At 46.0% G+C, this 23970-nt stretch overlaps 1 protein-coding gene across 1 annotated transcript in view; it reads left to right on the top strand.

Moving 5' to 3' along the window:
- Positions 1-12768, top strand: part of TBCCD1 (TBCC domain containing 1) — an 85642-nt gene extending 72874 nt beyond the window's left edge. Inside the window, exon 9 of the transcript XR_011904640.1 lies at positions 12575-12768. The gene's annotated coding sequence lies outside the window, so the exon portion shown is untranslated. The remainder of the gene's footprint in view (positions 1-12574) is intronic.
- The last annotated feature ends 11202 nt before the right edge of the window (positions 12769-23970 follow it).

The following is a 23970-nucleotide window of genomic DNA, read 5'->3' as shown; positions in this document are numbered from 1 at the left end:
TCTGGAGTGGAGCTTGTAATCATTTCAAAGCCTAATTGTGCAGAGAAGTACTGTGGGCTGGTATTCTGCCTTACAAAGCTCAGTCAGACTTCAGCTGACTGTCATTTTCTTTATCGAGGATGCTCAATGGGTCTCACCTGAGAAGTATTCTCAGGGTGATGAAGCGGGTAATCTCCATTAACTACTGATCTACATAAATTAAAGAACTTTCCTCTTTTCTCCCTTCTTTTGTTTTGGAAAGTCTATGTGAGGAGGGTGGGCAATACAGAAGGCAGTACCTGTTCAACAGAGACATCGGTCCCTTGCATAGGACAGACAGGGTTTTTACCCTCTGCTGAAGATGGCATTAACTAATTCCCTTCGGCAGCTGGGATGGGTGCCCAGGACTGAGAACACCATGCTGGTGCTTTGCTGGCTGAGTCATATGGAGCCAAACCTGAAGCCAAGGAGAGCTTTGTGAAGGTCTGATCCATTAATGATTGGACAGACTGCAATGGAGACCAGCCACCTATCTAGGAAGGACCAGGAGCGTCTCTAATCCCAGGTGGAAAAAGTAGTGGCCAGGTGAAGTAGCAGCCAGCAGCAGGACTTCCTGCTAAGCTCAAGGGCAACAAGCTCTTTATTCACTGGGTCATGAGCTGACCTGGCTGGACAATGGTCAGTGTTGCTTAATGACTCAATGGAGCCAAGGTGTTTGCTTTCAGAATGGTCCCAGATGATGCCTACATCATGACTGTAGTCACACGGGACAGGTCCAAGCCCTCATCACAGCTACTCAAAGGAAATGACTGCTTTCTTGGTTTGACTTATGCACTTACCAATAGGTGGCACCAATGGAACAGGAATGTGAAACTCTATGCAAATTTTCCCGGAGAAGAGAGTGCTGGGAATTTTCTCCTACATCACTATAGACATTCTGCAAACAGGTATTGATTATATACTGCTGTCATGGTTGAGATACACTAAAGTCTGGGAGGATCTTAAGTGACAATAGGAATCAACCCAAGTTGCTTGTGATACTATTAGATGTCTTGAATATAGGTTCACGTGGAAGTGATACATATTGAACACAGTGTATTTAGCAATGCGATCAGTTCTTAGTCACAATTCAGAGGCAGGATTATTCAGATCTGGTAAATGTAATCATAGAATGGTTCACCTCAGATGAGAAAGTAACGAATTTTCTAAAGGAATCCTTGTGCTTTCTGGAGTCACTGAAGTCCCAGCAGAGACATCTGTGGTCCCATGCAGGAGGAGCTGAACCTCCTTCTTCCAATAAATTCAGATGGAGCTGCGGCAAGATACAAATCAAAATGCAAGGTCAAATTCTCTTCTCAATTCGGTGAACTTCACTTGGTCCACAAAAATGAGGACCTTAAAAAAAAACAACAAATAAATCGGGATACACATACAGAAAAGGTTGAGGTTGTGAGATGATGTTGCAAACAAGATACACCAGTCACTCCGCACCATAGGCAGGCTATGACCCCAACAGTGTTCTGATGTTTGGTTTATTCTATGCGTTTTATACAGTTCAGAAACGGTAGCCTTGTTTCCCAGTGTTGTAAAGATAATGAACATTATCCTTCACATCCCTTTGCTCATCAGCCATGTGTTTATATACCCAGCATCTGGCTACGTTATTATTGGAGACCAAACCAGAAAAAACACTCTCAACAACCTCTGAGGGAATCAAAACACATTTGGGCCAAACCAGAGTGAAATGCTAATTTTTTCCCATATGAACCACTGCCACAGCAAAATATTTACTGTTTGCCATTATGCAGGCTCCTCATGTTAAGTTTTTACTGTGAAATTTATGGGCATGTTTGCATTTATATGTCAAAAGTTCCTCAAATCGCCACAATAGTCAGTTAAGGAATAATTTACTGGTGAGATAAGGAAAAAATGGAGAACTAAAACCCTTGGTGAATGAGTTCAGGGCCTGTAAAGCAATGTCAAAGTGAGTTATTTGATTATTTCCTGCACTGCCTTTTGTGACTGCCACTGTCTATGTTGCTTGTTGCTGTGTAAATGGGATGGCAGCATGGTTTTAGTTGAGTTTGGTGCTTTCATAAATAGAACCCGTAACTCCCTTGCGTGCAGGCTGTGGATGTCTGTAGGGTTTGGTTGGGGAGGTGAAGTAGAAAATGTGGCTTGCCATTTTAGGATGTATGTGATGTCCTGGTGGTTTGTCTGTTCGAGTGGACAGCCCAGACTTCCTGGCTGGACAAGCAGTGCAGGCTCTCCCCTTCTGTGCCTCTGTCTCACCATCGGCCATCCCAGCAGGTAGGCACTGCTCTGGAACTGATTGGCATTTTGAGGCAAAGAGCCCTCTGATTAAAATGTCATTGAGAAAACAAACCTCAGAATGTAGTTCTACAAAAGCCAGTCCGTCACAGGCAGAGAAACAGAGGCACTCTTTAAGTATAACACAGCATCCTGCAAACAAGTATGTTTGTGTGCAGGGGAGAAAGTGCAGGCGTTGGGCATCTGCAATCAAGTACTCATCAGGCACCTGATCTAACTCCATTTTCTGCTCAGCATTTAACAAATCAGGACAGAAATGCCCCTGCCTAGGGTCGCAGATAAATCTTCTGCCCTGGACAAAGGGTAGATCTCCTTGTCAGCGCACTGATTTATTGTGACCTTATAGTCAGACTCTCTAATTTCTGCACGTGGCTATAGGTGCCACCGGTGATTTGTTTTCTCTTGATATTCCCTGGTTGCTCCATAACCGACGCTGCTGTGGGATTACTGATCTCTTTATGGGGTCATGGTTTGGGTGGTCGTTGCTCTATCAAGGCAGCTCTCTGGTGGCCATGCTATGGTGGCTTTGGTGGTAAAAGGGTTTTCTGTGCTGGATACTTAGGGCCCACAAGTGAGATGCTCTGCTTTTCCTCCTCTAAGACTATAAATATGGGGGGATCTGGAGGGTCTCACACAGTTCCATGTGGAGGACACAGCCCAAATCCAGAGTGATAAAGAGCTATTCACTGGTTCTCCAGCATTGCACCCTCCCACTGCTGCTGTGTCAAGGTTCTCCATTCACATGGGAGGTGAAAGAACCACTTTCCCTGGAGTTATTGCAGGGCCATGGAGATGTGGCACTGAGGGACATGGTCAGTGGGCACGGTGGGGTGGGCTGCGGTTGGACTTGGGGTCTCAGGGGTCTTTTCCAACCTGAATGATTCTATGACTTTATGATTCTATGCTCCTCCCCTGGTGCTTTTATTTGCTGTATCTTCAGAGCTCATCCACAAGAGGCTGTAGGAGGCAAATTTTATAAGGAGGTATTCTTGTTGCACCCAGTGGGCATCCCAAGGGGTCCAACTCTCTGGCACATTAGCATGATGACAGAACTAGAGGGGAAGCAAACAGGTAGATGTGGCAGTGTTTGCAGTGCTGCCACTAAAAGCCTGCACTGCTTTAAACTGCCTCAGCTTTTCTGTAGCATGCACAAATTGCCTCGTACCTAAGCTACCTAGAATGTATTTCAGAGAGCTTGGGACAGCAGTGCCCTGATCTGTGCTGGAGCTCCCGTGCCAAATCATTGTGGCAATTTGTTATATTGTGTTTGTATTTGGAGAAACAAAACCAAACGAAACACGGGGAGTGATATAAATCTGCTTTTAATGCAGCACATTCCAAACACAGATCCTGGCAGAGCGAATTCATGTTTCATGCAAAACTCTCCTGAAGCACATTGCTTCGTGCAAAAGCCTCCAAGTCCAGCACTAGCCTATCTCTCTCTTCTTTACAAACATACAAAGGGATAATAAAATAGCTAAGAAGCAAGAGCAGTAAAATTTCATACCCAGAGGGGAGAAATGGCATATACTGCCCTCAGCCTATAGCTGAGGCCAAAATATATAGAGAGAGACTTGGGAACTGTTTTCTTTCCTGGTGTGATATTTTACCTCTATTGCCCTCAGAACCAGTCAATATTTGTATAATATATATATAAAAATAACCTCAGATGGATGGATAAAAACCAGGCAAAATTCACCTCGGAAAGCCTTTTATTCCAACTGGAAAATTGCCCTGCAAATGTACTCAACACAATACCCACTACTTCACTCGAAAGTGACAGTTGCAGCTGTTAACGCAGCTACATTATCTCATCTTTGGAGACAAATTTCAGGCCATATTTCACTGTAGCCTGGTAATGTATATATGCCCTAAAGACTGCTCCAGCCAGATCTGTCTTGCTGTATAGATTTCAGATACGGCTGTATACTTCCCGGGGTTTTTGCCTTCCTCTTGTTAGTCAGGGAGGGCAGGAGGTTAATAAAACATCACCATATTTCCAAATGGTGCCCATTTTGTGAGAGGGGTGAGAGGGAGAAGGGAGATCATCCTACCCTGGGAATGGAGGTGGAGGATGGCTGCTTGGTTCCTGGGAGCGATGCTCTCAGCTGTTGCTTGTGCTCAGTGTAGGGCTGGAATCACCAGCACAGAACCAAGGGAGAAAACAGCAGAGATTTAAAATGCCCCATCCCAGCACCTGCTGTGTCTTAACTGTGGTCCCCAGTGGTGTTCTCAGAGCTGTTCCTCCTGGTGTAACCCCACGTCCTTTGCAGATCTGAATGGAGGGCTGTAATTAGGAATTCTGGGATTGTCAGGAAGGGAAATGTGTAAGTAGGAAAAAAATAACATCTATTAGGATTTTAAATAGTCTCTTGAGTCTCTCCATTATTTGAGACACTTAAGATCACTTGACGAAGCCCCAGAGAATATACAGGAGGCTAGACAGGGACCTTTGATGGATGTTTTAAACTATCTAATGCGTCTTTTCCAACTCTATCCACTAAAAGATGACTAATTGGTTGCTGTTCTTCATTACTACGATTATAACAGTGTCCCAAAAGAGACGGGCACTCCCCCAGGCGGGATGCTACCTATCCATCCCCAGCTCAGCAAGGGCTGCTGCATGCAGCCATTCATTTTCAAGGCAAACATCTGTGCCATGCACTGCAGTGTCTGCATTGCACCTTGCCTGACACGAGCTGATGCGTCTGCACACTGTAACCAACCTCCTCCGTGGGGATGGAGAAGATCAAGACCAGTTGGGTGGGCACGGGGAGGAAACCCAAAGCTGGTGAGAGCCTCCAGTCATGCACTGTCTACTCAACGAAGCAAAGAGGGAGAAAGTTTACGTGGAGCTCCCAGTAAAGTTCAAAGAAATAATCAGGCACGCTTTATTTTTATCTGGCTAATTTTCTCTGCTGGAATTAGTTGTTTGAATGGAGAAACCTGCTGGAGCAGGAAGGGAGAAAAGCCTTGGACGGAGTGGCTGCGCCTCCCAGGCCCTGAAATTTAAGATCTTTATAAATGATCTGTTAAAACTATAGTGACGATAAGCTTATGAATCATGATCTATATTAATCAGGGCTGCTGATACGGAAAGATTAATTGAAACGTGCAGTTCTACACAAATGATAAAGTGGTAACAATTTAATATCAGACAAGGAGAGTGAAGAAATTACACTCCAAGCTTCATGCATCATTACTATGGATATTAATATTTTACACAGCGCAACAGCATCGGGAATCATAATGAAAATCCATAACTAGTGCACAGACATGATTAAATACAACAGTCTTTAGGTGCTGTTTGGTGACGGGGGCTTAGCCATATTTCACTCCTGCTGCCGGTGATTCGAGTGATAGAGTCTAGACGTGGGTGATTAAAAAGTGTTCCTCCTAAAGGCTGTTAACCTTTTACTACTGAAATGAATTTCTTTGATTTTTAAATTATGCCGCTCGCTCTGCGGTTTTATTTATTTATTTCTTTATTTATTTTTCTGCCCCCCCCCAAATCAAAACCTTGTCCAGAATATCGATGGAGCGGGTTCCCCAGGCGGTTGACAAAGCAGAAGCGAAGCACCACATGAAGCAGACACGAGAGGGGTATTCAGGAGCCGGAAGGAGAAAGAAGGGGGGAGAAAACAGGTTAAAAAAACAGGTTTTCAGTGCTCGTCATTATGGTGGTGCATATATTAGATGTAATACCCGGTGCTGCGCTGGGCCATAAAGGTTTTATCCGCTGGAGTGCAGAATGGGCGCATTACTCACAAGTGGCAACGGCGCCGGTGAGTTATGCACCTCATTCCCAACCAGCACAGATAAAAACTTTATGCTGCACCACGTCGTGGAGTCTCTCCTCGATGTGGGATTCATCAGCTCCGGTGGGGGCTGGATCAGGCCCTGAGTGAATTGCAGTGGGCGGGGGGAAGCGAGCCCTGACTCAGCACTGCGGAAAAAAAGCCCTTTGAGAAAATGCTTGGATGACTCTTTAAATCCTCGGAGCTTCAAGGAATGACATGTTTGCTATCTGGCTTTTCTGTAGAGAAGGGAAGGGTCCAGGCTGGCCCATGTGCCACATCAGCTGTTAAAAACATGGTGGATTTTAAACACGGTACACATTGACTTTCCATCTTGGACTACAAAAGTGATGGATAGCGGTGTCCCACTCAAAGTGCCTGTTCCTCCAGGGAGGGGCACTCCTGGCTCTGCAGCAATGTGGGATGTGGCCTGAAGCCTTGGTGTTGCCATGGGAGTTGGTGGTGTGATGAGCTGGGAGAGACCTTCTACATGTGGGAGAAGGCTTGGAAATGCTATGTGACTTGGTCTGGTTTAGATGGAGCCTGTCTAAAAGGAACTGTAGATCTGTCTTAGACCATGAGACTGGTGTAAGTGCAATCAAATGTGAACATGCATGAATCATGTCCAGGAGTTGGACTTGATGATCCTTTTGAGTCCCTTCCAACATGGGATATTCCATGACTCTATTCTGTGATTTTATGAATTGCCACCTTTTACTACTGGAATTTTGGCTTCTTATGGGTAGATTACACAGTGACCAGCAGTCACATTCTAGTACTGTAATGTACTTGCCAATGGGCATCCCAATGCACATTCATTCAAAATACTTTCCTTGTGTTCTGTGAAATCAAAATACCTCGCATTCCCCAGAGATCCTGAGTGCTGACAGCTCCAGTCTTGGGCATCCTTTTTCTGCTGCGGTTTTTGTAGCCAACAAAATTTCTCAGAAAGACTGCCGACATCCAGAACCGAACTATGGAAATATGGAAAAAGTGGGTTTTGCATCTACAGGTGCAGATCAAAGGTTTCTGGGAATACTTAGATCTCAGAGGTCGTGTCTTGAGTGAGACATGGGGAAGCCTGGGGTACTGAAGGACTTCCAGTGTCCAAAGTCTTGGGTGTTAAGTTTGGGATGTTGATAAGTTTCAGCCACGCAGTAGGCAGTGCCCAAGAAATGAAGTTGCATCTGGAAGAGCTGCAAAGGGCAGGACACGTTGCAGGATCCATAAGTGATGTGGGTATATGGCTTTATTTTTTCTGAGCAAAAGAATACTGAAAGGACAAAGACAGATGCTTAGCTTTGTAGGAGAGAGAAGAAGATGATCACATACCATCGTGATGGGCCTATCGTGCATACCACGGTGGAGGACGTATTACAGTGGACTAAGACATGGCAGTGGGGTGGGATTAGCCAGGAGGATAACAAAGCTTTGGTGCTTCCCTCGTCACTTGAACTGGGCATCCTTTGGATACATCTCACCTCCCCCTCTGCCTCCAGAGGTTTGAAAACACAAGGCTGAGAGGGAGCAGCTAATAATCAATGACATTAATTAATAGATGAATGGCAGAGAGGCACGAGTATTGCCCCACGAATGAAAAGCAAATCCCAGCCAAGGGAAAACGGCAAAACTGTAGCAATTTCTACTCTGTTACCCTTGAGATTTGGCTCCAGATTCAAAGGATAGGCAGGCGGAGAAGGAGGTTGGGAGGAGGCGGGCGGGAGGGGGAGTTGGCTCATATTCTGCTGTGACCCAATTCCATACAAAGCATCCTGTAACAAAACACGTCTCTATCTACAAAGTACAAGTAATCTTTGTTTCCAGTACAATACTTATCTGCATTTAGACCGACGATGGCAGTGCTTGGCTTATTTTCATGGATCCAGTTATCCTTTTTATCCCTGTGAGCGTGTGTAAGTGTGTGTCTGCTTCTCCTCCTCTCCTTTGCTGTCTCTTGTGCCTGTGCCAACAGCGCTGCGGTTGTGGGGTGCTGTTAGCCATCAGTAGAGATGGAAATGCTGAAGGTCAGGGCTGCTTTCAGGCTAGCCCGATTATTTGGAGCCTTGGGAAAAGGCGAGATTGAGAGCTAGTCTTTACAGCATCTGCCCATGGCATGAGTTGGGGCAATAGTAGCAGATGGGGAACCAGTGTGCAGCTTGTGAGATGCTGGTGCTTCTAGAGCCATGACCAGTCTGCTCTCTGAGTTTCTGCACAGTCTCCAGGCCTTTACACATCTGCTTTGGTTGGTATCTTTTTGGCAGGGCTGGTCTTCTACCATTTGCCTTCAGAGCACCTCCCAAAATGGGTAGTCTTGTCTTGGTGGGACTGTCTGCAGGCACTACTGTCAAGTAAGGGCCATGCTGAGCTGTCTGAGAAAGGTGTCCAATGTCCTAAAAGGCAAAGTCACAGAGAGGTAACCTGGCACCAAATCTGACTCTCCAAGTCGTGATGTCTTCTCCAGTTGTACCAAAAGGGGGTGGTATGTCATCAAATCACAGCGCATTCTCCCTGTGCTTTCAGTCGTGGAGCATCCATAAGGATGCCATCATCTGAATTCATCACAGTGCTCGCTGGCACTCCTGGATTTATGAAGCCTTTCTGCCTTCTCCCTCTCATCTCTACTACTACAGAGCACTCACGCAGTTTGCTTCAGTTGGTTTCTGAACATTTTGAGAAGTGAGGTGTCAGTGTGTCATTGTCAGAGTCATCCAGTAACACAAAGGAAAGGGACATCAGGTGTAAAGCGGTGTATCTAGTAGTCACACGCAACCCAAAATTAGATCAATGAGGCCCATTTGGGATCTAGAAGCTGTAAACAGTGAAGGAGGGCTGGAGAGTGTTCAACTGTTTAGATTATACAGCACACAGATCTGAGGGCTCCAGAAATACCTGGGTGGCCATTTGAGGGCTGTCCCAGGGCCTGTGATTTTGGCCTCTGACCTTTAAATCTTAGCCTATTGAATGTTAGGCAGCCTTGTTTATAATTCATGTCCCTTACATTAATATTTGCCATGTTCGGCTGCTACTGAATCCTGGTTTTGTTTCTTATTTTTAATCCTTGCTTTTCATCAGAATCCAGCCCTAGAGAATATCTATATTTAAAATAAGAATAAACACCAAGCGTAATGCATGTAATTCTGTAGTAATCATGTGTTTTACAGGCTGTTGACAAATTTGCTCTACTAGAAGTAAATATCCTCATCTCCCTCCATCCCTGCACCAACAGCCTCTGTTTGCTGGGTAATCAGTGCGACCTCCTCCCAGGGGAGCTACCTGAATTGGTGCTGATAGGCAGATGTCTGCTGTTCTGGGCTTTTTTTTTCCATGTTCTTATGTATTTGCACCCGGTGATTCACCCTTGACAATCCCTCCAATTATCTGTCAGCTTTTGGGAAAGGATCTCTGTGCTCCTCTTTGCTCAGTTTGCCCCACGGTGGAAACGGTGCTTTTGAACCATACTGGTCGTGCCTGGATAAGTCACAGAAGAGGCAGATGGAGGTAAGGATGAACAACTTTCAGCTTGAGGTCTTCTCTCCAAAAAGGAAGAGAGTGCTGCCAGAAGAAAGCAAATGGCTTAGTTCAAAAGGCACGGAGCCATGGGAGAACTGCACTCATGATTCCAGGCTACACCTTTGCGACCTTAATGGGCATCACAACAGACTTGTATTCTTTTGGCAGCACAGAAGATCTCGAACTTCTGCCTTTTATCATGGCAATCTATTTTTTCATTCAGAAACATAGTTTGCAAGAGGAGGACATCTCTTGGTGTGAGATAGGTGGGCAGACCTGGGAACATTCATGGGTGAATAACCCAACCCCAGTGCTGGGTAAGCAGTGTGCAAAAAGATGACAATGCATCCTTTATAATCCACCAAATGACACAAAATCTGCCAAAGAAAAGCAGAGGGAGAGCATTAAAGATGTTCACAAAATGCAAGAGTGCTGAAAAGAATAGAAAAGAGAGGAAAAACGCTGCGGAATTTGTCAGAGCAAGCGGCGTATTCTTTTCTTTATAACTTCCATTTTAATGTGTTTTGGTTTGAGATCTTCCCCAGCCTTGTCTGCAGGAAGCTGCCCATAGAGCTGGGTGGGGGTCAGCTCACCTCTGCTTGGCACAAGAAGAGAGGTGTACATCTAGAAAACCTTCCCTTGCAGGAAAGACTGGAAGAGCCAGGACTGGCTTCCTCTCAAGGAGAAGCAGACGGGATGGGGGAAAAGAGGAGATCATTCCTCCTGCTCATTTCCTCTCTGGATCGCCTTCTGCTAGCTGAGAGGCTGCTGAAAAGAGAAAGACAATAAATTGTTCTTCACGTCTGCAGGGGATAGGAGGAGAAGTAAGAGCCCTAAATTGCAGCGTGGAAGATTTAAGTCGGGTGCTCAGAAAAACACTCTGGTGCTAAGGGTAGTGAAGAACTGGAATAAATTTCCTGAGGAGGCTGTGGAGTCTCCAGTGTTTAGGAAGAGGTTAGATGAACATCCTTCAGGGTTGTTTTAGACCTGCACGATCCTTTCCTGGAGGGATTAGATGACATCTCACCTCCCTCCCAGCCCTGGGTCCTCCATCTCCAAAGCACTTTGTGGCATTTGTTCTGATGCTGGAGCAAACCCTGGTCTGAAAGAGCCATGGCAGGACATGGGCTGGTGGTTGGAGGGGGCTTCTCAGTCTCTGAGATAAGGGGAAATGCCAAGTTTACTCAAGTAGAACCACAGAGTGCTGGGAGGTGTCAAGGCCAATGCCATGTGTCCGAGTCCCTGGAGCTCAGTGTTGGGCCAGGTTTTTGCCTCCACCAGCCTCTGGAGATGGGCAGGCAGACAGAGGGACCGTTGCCCATAAGTCCAAGAATGAGACCATCGGGACTGCTCACTCATTTGGTGTAGAGGTGACCTCCACGGTGGCTCTGCTTCACCAGGACAGAGCATGAAGAAGATTCTCATGAGTGTGACAAGGACTTTTTCAAAGACCAGAGCCCTCTCCCATCCATAGATTTCACCGCCAAAGCACTGGAATGAACCCCAGCTTTGCTTCACTCAAACCTGGTGGCAGATTTCATCTCCTTTCCTCCAACAGATTGCTCAGGGACAAAGAATTGTGAAAAGATCAATTCAGGTGGAGTTCAGAGGTGGTGGCCAAGAGCTGGTAGGCTATTCTATGAGGATACTGAACAGTGCTGAGCTGTGAGCATCCACGTGTGCGAGTGGGGATGAGGAGTGGGAGAAACCTTGTGTCTCTTCTTCAGGCTGGGGTCAGCCTCGTGGGACTTGCACAGGGTGTTGGGATGCTGGGAAGAAGCAGATGGACCACTTTTCCAAGGGGACACAGAAAGAGAGAGAGAGGAAGGCAGGGGAAGGAGGGGCCGGGGAGAAAAAGGGAGAGAAAGAGGGAGAGAGAGAGTGCGGGGAGGAGGGGAAATGAAAGGATATTATTTTTTTTGTATCTGTCATTTCCCTGCTATCTCCCATATGACTTCTTAATCCATCAGAATGCTGGGAAGATAATGTTTTGGGCGAAATAACATGAGAGAGAGGATAGACTCCCAAGGACCAATATCTTTATTGCTCGGAGGATAAACGGATTATGTCAGCCATTTTCTGTTGCTGACAGCTTTTCTTATTAACCGATTTTATTTTTTAATCTTCCAGGGAAGAAATATGGTTTTATGTCACAATAAAACGCCGGTCACATCTAATTCTGCCCTCAAACAAACAGATTTCTGAAAGCCTTGCAGAGAAATTTGAAATAACTTTAAAGAGGGGGTTTTTGGATAAAGTCTTTATCCAGAGGCTTGTTCAACCGCAGTGTAAAAGGTTTAGAGAGAGTGAGAGAGGGAGTGAGTGAGAGAGAGAGAGAAGGAGGGAGAGGGAGAGAAAAGTCCCTCACAGTTGTTTTTCCCCGGTTGATCCCTATTAAAAGAAACTCTTCATTGTGGTGTACTCAAGGAAATGCAGCTCAGACGAAAGAGTCACATGAATGTTAACAAATATGGCTATTTGTGTGGCTTACGCGCTGCGCCGGGCTTAGGGATGTTGTGTGTGACACTCAGAGAATGAGGGAAGCAATCATTAGCATCCCAGCAACCTGCTTAGCCGCCCGCTTTCATGCTCCCCCTTTTGATCTGACACTTTTTTGCTTCAGTTTTGCTGGGATTACTGCGGGAGATGCTAATAAAGTATCACACACATTGTAGGCAGAGCGATAAGAAAGTCTGCTCGGGCGAAACTTTGGAGTTCGGAGCCAAGCAGGCTTTGTACTTGTTGCTGCTTTTACCAGCACAGAACTGGAAACTGGGAGGGGTTTGGTAAACTCCTTTTTCCCTCCCCCGAAGGTTTTCCCTGCACACCTTCTGTGGGGATTCAGAGGAGTCTTGCCTGTGGGTATTTCCTTTCAACACACTGACTTGGGGGGCTGAATTTACTGCCATTCCCCAACGAGACGCCGCTGCCCTACCTTTCCCTCTTCTCTTTTTTAGGAAACACGCCTTCTGCTCATTGCAAACACTGGGGACTAGAGCAGTGGTCTTTGGAAGTCTTTGTGCCCACCAAAGCGAGGAACCCATCCAGCTCTCAGCATCCTTTTTCAGCACACTGCTGCCCCTAAAGCACCAGCTGCCGTCGCAGGGAGGGGCCACAAGGAATTAAATCTCGGGACCATCTCTTGGAGTTGGTATGTTACCAGTTTCGTTGTTCTTTTTTGGGGAAGTCTACGTTTACACTGCCCTGGGGTTATACAAATATATCTTGGCAGGATCTCCCCTTCCTAAAGAGCTTACAGCCCAAACCAAAAGCATTAATAGCTTTTGTTTTGCCTGTGGCCAAAGGCAGCTGCATCTCTGGCACCCTCAGCCTGCACCACCTCCACAAGCCCAGCCATTCTGCCCCAAATGTTGGGTGCTCAAAGCTGAGGCAGCAGCAAAGACCAGCGACCGCTTTGCCCACAGGGGCAGGTGCCCCTGAGCTCCTGTTCTCCATCCTCAGACCCATATCTTCTGTAGCTTTGGATCTCAAAAGGTACCAGCCAACAGTGCCTGCCCTGGCCTATAAAGCCTCTGCTGGCAGTGGTAGTATTCCCCTTGATGCAGATGTACAAAGAGCTACCTTTGTAAATGTTAATATTATACACTCTTCCCCACAAAATGTTGAGACTGATGGGGAAAACAGGCTCAGGTTCTCCACATGGTGTGTCCCTCACAAGGCTGGGTCACGAGAAGACCCATATCACTTTGAGAAGAGCAAGAGCTCGTTCCCCTGGAGCTGGCTTTGGGGATATGGTCCTGATGCTGGAGCGGGTCCTGGCTACTGTCTTGTGGCAGTGAGTTCCACAGGTAAAGAGCTGACAGCACAGAAAATATCCTCATTTTTCAGAGGCAAAGAACTGAGATCTGTCTCTCTTTTCTCCGACAATTTTTATTCTCAATAGCTTTGGCAGAGCTGTCCCTCTCTCCAAGGTAAGCCGTCCCAATCCTTCCATTCTCCCTTCTGATTATGGGCATGAATAACATCTAATATTCTTATCGCCCACCTCCAACCCCCCTAATACTGCTGTAGGCTTTTCAAGAGGAAAACCACTAGTGCAAATATCACTGTGAACAGAACTGCATCTCCTCTGATGTACATAAAGGCATTAGCACATCCTGCAGTCCAAGCCTGGGCACCACATGGCTGCTGTACCATTGCACTACTGAGGTCTCTGCTGAGCTGCCTGAAGCTTCATTGGAGCTTCCTGCTTCCCCCGGTTGAAATTAAAACCTGATGGTGATGGATAATGTGGTGGGAATTGTTGCACACATGTTTTGGGCAGCTCCCTGCTGGATACAGGAGGAGCAAGGCCACACCTCCACCCCAGCTCTGATGCCCCATCTCCTAGCACTTGCTACATCATGCAGGCTGTGATGCACTGAGCTTTGTGGCACCTCTGAGAAGATAAGACCACCCCATGGGTTCTCAAGTGGAAGGACAAGCCAGATCCTGGCCAAGGGCATGGCTATCAGCTCCTGTGTAACTGGAGGGGATTAGAAGACTCATCTCCCACCAAGTGTTTTTCCAAGTCCTCCATTCAGAAGTGGATGGTGTCTCCTGGTTGGACCTGGTGTTCATCTTTGGACCTGGGGACATTGCATACCCAAGGAAACTGAACTGAGTTTTTGGGTGGTGGCTCCAAGGTCAACGTATTTATGGATGAACTCAGCCCCTGAGCAGCACTTCAATGAACATTCAGTGCTGTCCCACTGGCGAGCACCCTTCCCAGGGCCACGCTGGTCTCACTGTGAGACCAAGGCAGTAGCTGAGCAGAGAACAAATAAATCCACATTAATCCCAGCTCCGTTAGAAACACAGAAAATAAATAAATGCTGTTTTCAAATGTGGAAAAAGAAAAAAAAAAAAAATCAATAGGGAAAGAAATATTATTTTTAATCTTCTAAGAGGTTTTTACAAACAACAGGGAGGGGAAAAAATTGAAAGCCATGAAAAAAGACTTGCCAATGTCCTTTTAACCTTTATTTATTATCACTCAGTCCACATCAGCCCCTGACTGCAAGATAATTTGGAATTTCATTTTAATTTCAATGTATCACATAATTCAACACAGCTTTCCATGATTTTTTATACTTTTTTTTTTTTGTACTGAAAACTTAAAAAAAAATCTCTCTATAGGAAATGCATCTAAAAAAAACCCACAACCCCAACAACAACGCCATAACCCTTCTGCAGCAGTTACTTAATTTACAACTTGAAAAGGGTTTGTGCTAAAATATGATAAAAATAAAATCAACAAACTTCAAAAAAGGAATATTCTTTAATAACACGCTTAACTTGAAGGGTGCCTGCTCCTCTGCTTTTCTTTAGCTTTGTCTGCTGCTCGCATTAGAGTGCAGGCTGGTTGGAGGCTGGCTTTTTGGAAGCCTTGTATGGCGCGTTGTTTGGGTTTATTTAACGGTGTTGAGTCTGGCTGTGTTAATGGGGAGTTGAGGAGTGTGGGAAGGAAGGTGAATGAAGGGCTTGTGTCACCAGCAAGGGGCAAGAAGCATGTCCTATGGACACCGTGTCCTGGTCTTCTTCCTTCTGTGTGTGGGGTCCCACCAAAGCTGCCTTTGCTTTTCCTGGCCCACACCTCTTGTGAGGAGGCACCGGCACAGGCACCAGGGGGTGGTGGAGTCACCATCCATGGAGCTGTACAAGAAAAGGGTAGATGTTGCATTGAGGGACGTGGTCTAGAGCTGTCACAGGCACAGGTTGATGGTTGGAGCGGGTGATCTTAGTGGTCTTTCCAAGCTTTATGATTCTATGATTACATGTTGTCCTCAAGACCACTTGCCAGCACGATCTGCCACCCCTTTGTGCAGCAAACTGTAGGATCCCTGGATGCTACTCCTGTCTGGGGTTATAATTAGAGTTAGATCGAGGAGCATTACCTTCTTGCTACATGAACATGTGCGTCTGTATCTCAGTCCATGCCAAAAATCCTCAACGGGGCAGACTGAGCAGAAATGGGGGAGAAGAAACTTCCCGATGCAAACAGTCTGCTTAATGAATTTCTCAGTCTCGTGCTCATTTATTGTTGTGGAGCTCCCTTGATTGCATCATTTTTCTTGCAAATCATGACTAATTTGTAAAAGAAGTTCCTTGGGCCCCTCTCTCTTTTTTTTTTTTTTTCTACTGCATTTTTATTTTAAAAAATTCCAGGACATTAATTTACTTAATAGGACCTGACTCAAATGGTGCATTTTGCCTCAGATCTTGGCACTGGTTGTGGGCAGGAGGGATCTCATATATTCATGTCAGTTCCTTTCCACAGCCATCTTTATCAAGGGCCTCCTGAAGTGGCAGAAACAAAAGCGTTGTTTGTACTCCAAATTGCCTGTTGTTACAGGGCTCCAGAAGGACCCATCTCCCATCCCTAAGCTGCTCACTGAGCTTGCAGAGAAGATGGGAGAGAAGATGGCTGTCAGAACTCACAGCAGCTCCTGGTAGTTATTCCACTTTGGCCTAGCCATTGAAAAAGGCAGTAAGTGAAAATGCTCTTTCACTGTATGTTGGTTGATGCGTGGTACAGGGACTTTTGTCCCTGTCTGAAAGCATCCAGAAAATATCACCAAGGGGCTCTTGCATTGCAAATACAAGCACTGTAACTTGCCAGCTGAGGAGGAGAAGCCCTCTTGTTGGCTGGGTTTGCTGTAGAGCGCTGATTGAGTGAAACTAGGAAAGGGATGCACACCCAAGTGATGTACTCCCCTCTGCTTAAAATTCAGCTATTGTTCATCTCCATCATATTTTGGGGCTAAGGAACCATTTTTGCTTAATTCTCCATGACTCCTGGCTTTGCAAGCAAGTGGAGATATGCAGACAACTGACTTGGAGCCATGCTCTGAGGACCAAGGAGGGCACATCAGAACAACCAGCTCAGGAAGAGGTAGTCTTCTGGGTAATCCATCCCAAAAGTCTCTGGGCTATGGCCGCAAGCATAAACATTGATTTTCTGGACATGAAGAATGAGCACAGCCACCAGCTCCTGATGGCCACTGAGGTCTGTAGCTTGCTGCTAAGTGACTACAAAGAAGACACTGATGTCTTGGAGTGTGTCCAAAGGAGGGCAATGGAGCTGTGAAGGGTCTGGAGCACAAGTATTATGAGGAGCAGCTGAGGGAACTGGGACGGGTCAGTCTGGAGAAGAGGAGGCTCAGGGGGAGACCTCATTGCTCTCTGCAGCTTCCTGAGAAGAGGCTGTGGTGAGGTTGGGGTCAGCATCTGCTCCCAGGTAGCATCAGTAGGACAAGGGGTGATGACCTCAAGTTGTGTTTTCATTTCAATACACCTGGACAGCAGATAATATTAAGACTTGACTCTGAAAGAAGGGGTGTATGCAGTCCGTGAAGAACACGTACCTGGTCATGGGAAATGGTGCACTTGTAATGGGGTCGTGGAGGTAATGCTTCTGCACACAGCATCTGGACACCAAGGGTCTTGCTTGGTAAGATGTGAAAAGGCACAGATGAAGTTTCCCTCTCCAGGAAGGGGTGAGAGGTGTCTATCAGCACTAAGAGGAAGCTGGAGGGCCAGGAGAGGATGGGGAAGGCAAATGCTGGAAAAGGAACCCAAGGACCCCACTTCTCAGCCCCATTACTGTGCCTCTCTGAGAGCTGACCTACTCAGAGACAGCTCATTTCTGCACAGCCCTAAGCTTGCTGTCACTTCTAAATGGAGAATGACAATGCAGAAACACGTCTTTTTGAATCAATGGAACCATCCACCAGCATCCCCCTTCCTATTTCATCAAAAACCTACGGGTAAAAATTGATAGTTGTTAGAGGTATAAAGAGAAATAATTTCAGTGTTCAGATATTCATGGCGCCCCAATGGCTGAGCCTAAAGGGGTCTCCGAGAGCTGATGTTTATTCTTAATTTTCTCTGGCTGTTCCTGTCAGGGGAAATAATCTTATGGACCACTCGAATAAGACAAACAAGAAGAGCTCAGGAGCTGCTGCACCTTGGACTGATCAGCCCACACCAGCCCCGCAGAGACAGCGATTTCACGCGGGTGTTATGCACCGTAACACGCAAGCACGAGCGCTCAGTCTGGGAGCAGAACAGCAAACTCATCATGCCCTATTTAGCAAAATGTTCACTGCCAACATGAAATTCTGACCCTCACATTTTATTAAAGGGATTATATCTTAAAGCAAACTATTTCAGTCCCTTAGCTAGCTCCTTTCTGTGGAAACTTGCAAGACAATTTTGAGGACCGTGGAGGGATCAAGATGAAACACTTCTGCTTTGCCCACTTATTTCTTCAGATGTGCTCAGATCCTTCCTCTCCTCCGGTATGTCCCACCTCGTGGCGTCAGCAGCCATTTGCAAAGCATCCTTGGCTTTAGTCTCATCATGCTTGCAATTAAATAGGTTGCTGTAGGGTCAGCTCTTTTGCTGGTGACAAATAGCCCTGCTAAATCACCTGCATAACTCAAGAAGAGCATCTCCAAGACCAGAGGGGCTGGAAAGGCAGTTTTACCCTCAATTGTTTTTGTGAGGGTTTTGTGAGGGTTTGAATCCATCCTAGTTAATGGTAAAAATATACAGTTTCTATTGTGTATGATTGCATATGCATGTTGCAAGGAAGTGGGGGTGGGCCACATGTTGGGGTAGATTTGATAGAACAGCTTTGTGTCAAATGAATAGGTGGGTTTATTATAGACTTCCCTTGCTCCAAGCTTCAGATGAGAGAAATCCTATAATCCCGCCCTACTTTAATACTGGATTAATGTGGATTTGTTAATAAAATGCTAGTGAAATCGAGAATAATTTGTAATTAACTCAAACTTCTACTGCCGGCATCATTTTGAGTATCTTTTAATAAAAATGAGGAGCAGTTTCAGAGGCTGCACGCACTGCAATGCAAGTTGGAGCCTTGGTGAAAAACATGAAACCACTGCAGCAGAGTAATGTGGGCTCATGGCAAAAGACATAGAAATAGCAGACGCAGCTTGGGAGGTGCTGGGAAATATATGATACCAGCACCCCATTCTGATTCAGTGCACCAGCACTCGTGAGAATAAAACCCTAACTGTTAACCCCCAAAACAAGGAGTACGCCAACAGGCTAATATGACAGGAACAATATGGAAACTGCTTAGCAGGTACAGCAGGTTTAGAATTATAGCCTTAATACTGCCCAGTGCTACCTCCTCGGCAGCATTAAAAGATCATGGACCGTGTACATGGATTTCAGACAAGATGCTTTTCTGATCTAAAATCTTTATAGGCGCACAGAAATAGAGGATTTGTCCTACCAGATCAGAATGGCAGGCCATCCATCTCCAAATCCTGCCTCTTGCAGTGGTTAAAAAAATCAACTAAAAAGGCTGATTTGTACTGCTCAAAAGATAACTGCGCTCTGCTCGGCTGTGCGGCAGCTGAAAGGCATAAGAGTGAGACGTGGAAAAGGCAATTTTACCCAGGTTAACTTTTGCAAAGATTTGCAGCTGTTGGAGTTAATTCTGAAAACATACGGGCTGTATGGCTCAGGATTGCATAGATACGGTTGGGTTGGGAGAAGGGCCAGGATGGTGGTCTTAAAGGGGCAGAGTGGGGGATTTGCCTTCTCTAGGCAGGAGATGCCCAAGGCGTATCATGAGAACATTAAATAGGTGAAGGTAACCACAAAATGGAAGGGTGTAAGTTTCCTGCGTGTTCAGGAGCAATAGGATTGATAATGGGTCTTGAGTGGGGCAGTGGAGAACTAAGTTAGAGATGTTAAGTATGCAGAGGAGATGCACATGTCTGTGCCATTGGTTTCCTTAAGTGACTCCATTTGCAATCAACCTTAGCTAGAAAAGACTACTTTCTTAGCATATGCCTACTGTCATCATTAGGCCTTAAAAGTACCTTTGAAATCTTAATCATTTACTCTATGTTTACATCCAGTTGCTTAACTTCTAGCTCAGGTAACACTTCCCAGGGGGAACCTTCTGGCCGTATCACTGGCAGCCTTTCTTTCCCTCTTTTGAGTCTGAACCAGAGAAGAAGTCTTCACCCTCTGCATCCCACCAGGGACTGGCCCCACACTGCTGCTGCTTGTCTGTTCCCTGGTGGAAACCCACAACTCCACAGCCATCATGGGAACCACTCCTGCAGTGCTGGAGGAAAGGCTCAAAAAGGAAGAAACCATCCCATTTCTTCTTCATACTGGAGCAACAGGGGAGGCTGGAAATAACTGTGAAACCCCAGAAGGTAACTGGAAGGGCAACTGGAGCTGTGAGGCCAGATGGCTCATGGTAAGAGTGTCACCTTCCAAAGCTCACAGTGGTTCACTCACAGCTGGGGTCATTGGTTGAAAAACTCCAGAAGAGTAGAGTTGGTCCATTGCCCTGGGGAAAGCCAGCTGCCAGTGTTGGATAACAAAAACAGAGATGAGTTTTGACAGCTACTTCTATCATCTAGGTTAATTTCAGCATGTTTACTCTTCATTTAAGGGAGATTCAATTCAAGCTGGTTTCCCTTTCTGAAGCTCTGAAGAAATGCCATCATTTCAGCTGTGAGTTTGCAGTGATGTTCCTCAGTGGTATCCTCAGCTTCACAAGCCTTGTGTTGGGAAGGAGATAGCAGTCAGTCCTAACAGTATGTGCTCCCACCTGCCCTGAAGGCTGAGAGCCTTCTTCTTGCCTCAGGCTTCACTGCAAAATATACACTGGGGAGCTGGGCAGACAGCACCAAACTACCAGACACCAAAAGCTGATTGTTTTAATTCAATTATCTCACCATTATCTCACTACTGCTCGGGCAGTACTGCAGACCTCGCTCCTGCTCAGAGACCTCAACAACAAACTACTTGGCACCCATCTGATCTCCGCTTTCACTGCTGTCCTCAGTGATTCAATTGTGCTCTGAGGTTAGGTGAGGTATTTGTGTCTCTTGAATCCATCTGGAACCTCACCATTTAATTTGGATCATTCTTACTCGCACCTTTGTTGTCTGTATTCTTTGGGACTTTGTCATCTACTGGGCTGTTTTTCTTCTTTTCCTTTCCACTTCGGCCCTGACATGGCAAGTCTTTGTCTAAGGCTACGACTCAGAAAGGCCTGGAGTGTGGATGGTGTCACGAGAGTGCCAGAAGTGCTCTCTCTTGAACAGAGGCGACTTTGTACAGAGAGATCTAATAACCTTTTATTAGACCAATCAGTACAATTGGAAGAAATTGACAAGTATTCAGGCAGACAAACCCTTTTGTATCTCTCCAAAATTCACATTCTCTTTAAAAGACTTTGCTTGAAACAGTTACCAGAGCATTTACAGAAAATGTTCTCTGGGAACGAATGCAGAGCCGCTCTCAGAGAGACAATTTTCAGGTCAAATGCTTCACTTCCATCTTTGCTTTGGGCTGAAAACAAGGATTTAGTTGCCTTTGGGTTCTTTGGGCACTAATGGAGTGTCAGAACGGAGACCATCTGCAGAACACACTCTGCTTCCTACTGCTGCAGACCGAGAAGACCAGTTATTTTATATACCTCTATCATGGCTTCTCTTACTCGTGCTATCGTGCTAAATTATGTATCCATGATCTTTCTCAGCTCTCCTCGCATGGATTTCTTTCCATGCCCTTAGTATTTTCATTTGCCCTCCCCTACGCCTTTCCTTGGTCTGCACCTGGAGGCAGACAGGACCGAATAGAGAACACTATTAAGTAGCAAGGGTGTATCGCGCAGTTCTGTGATTCAATTACAGCATTTTCAGTACTATTTTTAAGCATAGCTTGGCATTTTCTTGGCTTTCTGGATTTCAAGACTGCACTGAGCTCTTGGCAAAGACAACCGGGATATTGCACTAACAGCTTCCAAGTCATTCTCATTTTGTGATGCCCTAAGGAAAATCTCTTTCCCTGAAGGAAGTTGTCATGCAAGGGAAAGAATCCTGTTTGCCCTGGGAAGCTGGCCCTGCCTAACCTTTAAAGTTGTCTTTATCACATCTCCAAGACAGGAGAGGAAGGAAGAATAAAGCAGTCTGGGAGTGTTTGTCACAGAGGGCTCACGGGAAAAGAAATCTGACCATCTGTGGTCTGCCAAGAAGCCCACTGTCCCCTGGCCATCACTGGGGGCTTGGCAGTGGAGGCGCTGGGTCCTTTGTAGGCTCTCAGTGAGGCTTTAATGCCTGTAAGTGTGAGGGAGGGCAGACTGCTGAATGCTCTTGTTGCTCAAACTGAAGCAGTAGCTTTATGGGCACAGGGCTGAGTTTCATTTCACTTTAAGCTTGGCACAGTCAAGTGAACAGCCTACATTGGGGTTAGAGAGGGCTGCAAGAAAGGCAAATCAAAGAGCATTCCCCAGTGTAAGTGGTTTGCTGTGGTTTGAGAACAGGAGCTGCTCACGCCTCCTGCAATGCTGCTTGATGTGGAGGTCAGAGGAGATGAGTCAGTTCCCACATGAGTACTGAAAACAAGAAGAAGAGCCATGCAAGAAACATGCTCCTCACATACTGATACATCCTCAGTCTCCACAAGCTGGAGTCACATTGGGTAGACAGAGCTTGAAGATGCTGCCATGCAGATAACTGTCCCATTTGGCAGAAGGAATCTCAATGGAGCTGGCTGTTTTGTGACACCCCTTCTGGGTCCTGCAGCATTTAACTTATCAAGGAGTCCTGCCTTAAAGCTATGCCTGTGAGCAAACACTGTGACCATCAGTCCCAGGTCTAATGTCTGCAGGGCTCGAGAAGGCAATTCCCAATGCTGTCTGACCTCAGTCTGCCACATGAGGACTCCTTAGGACCTATCAGACCATAAGCATGACCAATTAATGCTAATGCTGCTGGCCTTGTTAGTTGTGATGGAGCTTCCCAAGGGTAATGGGGCTAAATGAGCAATACATATCAAAGAGCAACTGAGAAGCCATTCTGTATTATTGCCTCTTTGTTGATTTGAAGAAGATGTGATGAACTAGGTACTAATTACATTTAAAAATGATGTATTCTAAACCAATCTCGGCTCTAATTAATGTCAACATAGATGGAGACATTCCCACTTCACAGCAGCCTAAGCAAAATATTAGTTATTGAAGGCAACGCATGCTGAATAGCTCTGGGATATGTAGTAAGAGCATGTCTTGAACAGGGAATTCCCAGTCCCAAAGAGCTGAAGGAGATGCAGGTCATATCAGGGTGCCTCAAATACCTTTTTGTTGAGTCCCGCATCATTTCATGGCACCGTGCATGCAGTCCCACGCACGCGCATTGCCCAAAGCAATTCTTCCCCAGCATCAGGAAAGTTCCTCTTTCCACTTTAATGGTTTCCCTCCCCTCCCCCCCCTCACCCCCGATTCATTTTTACTTTATTTTATTTTTTTATTTATTTCTCTTCTGTATCCTTTTCAATCTGGAAAGTGACTTGGCCTCTCTTCCCCCCATCTATTTTCCTCCTGCCACTATTCAGTTTAGGCATGAAACACAGAACTAGATTGAAAGCATTCAATGGCCATTCAATCGGAGAAGAAAAGAGCCCCTCAGAGCTTTATTAGATATGAAGATCCACAATAAAAATCAATTTCTGCCTCTTTATGCAGTTTAAATGACAAAGCACCCACCCATTCTGCAGCCATTGTGCCTGGGAAATGTAATTCAGTGCTGGAGCTGGGACCAGAACACCACGGACTCGCTGACCTGCACCGGCAGATTCCAATATGATACAGACCTTCGCAGATAATGACAGCCACTTCATCTCACCGCAGGGGGAAAAAAAAGTTATCTGATATCTTTGAGGGTTAAAAGGCTATGTGGGCAGCATTTTTAATAGCACTCTAAATCAGCATCTTCAAAATACCTCCACTTCTTCTTTTTTTTTTTTTCTAACTTTTTCCATCTGCCTGTTCCATTTTTGGCCATAGTCTTCTGTAGCCTTGGTGCACGAAGGGAAGAGTCCTTCCCAGGCACTTTGCTGAACGGGAGAGGATTAGAGTTCAAACTTGATGACTGCAAACATTCATTCGATCCATGTGACATGCAGGAATTTGTATAGGGGATGTCTGCAGTACTCTGGCTGAGCCAGGGCTCTGAGTGCTGTGGGACAGCTTCAGGCAATGATGAGCCATGCCAAAGGGCGAGCAGCATCCTCAGGGCTTCTGTCCCCATCACTCAGCATCCCATGGCTGGCAGCAACCACTGCATGCACATCACATAGTCATAGAATTGTAGAGGCTGGAAAGGAGCACTAAGATAACCAGATCCAAACCGTGCCCACTGCTCATGTGCCTCAGTGCCACATCCCCACGGTCCTTCAGAGAAGTAATATTTCCTAAGGTCCAGCTTAAATCTCCCCTGGCACAGCTTGAAGCCATTCCCTCCAGTCCTATCACCAGATACATGAGAGAAGAGGCCGACCACCAGCTCAC

This window comes from Excalfactoria chinensis, chromosome 9 (assembly GCF_039878825.1).
Source record: "Excalfactoria chinensis isolate bCotChi1 chromosome 9, bCotChi1.hap2, whole genome shotgun sequence".
NCBI lineage: Eukaryota > Metazoa > Chordata > Aves > Galliformes > Phasianidae > Excalfactoria > Excalfactoria chinensis.
This window is presented reverse-complemented; position numbering and strand designations above follow the sequence as displayed.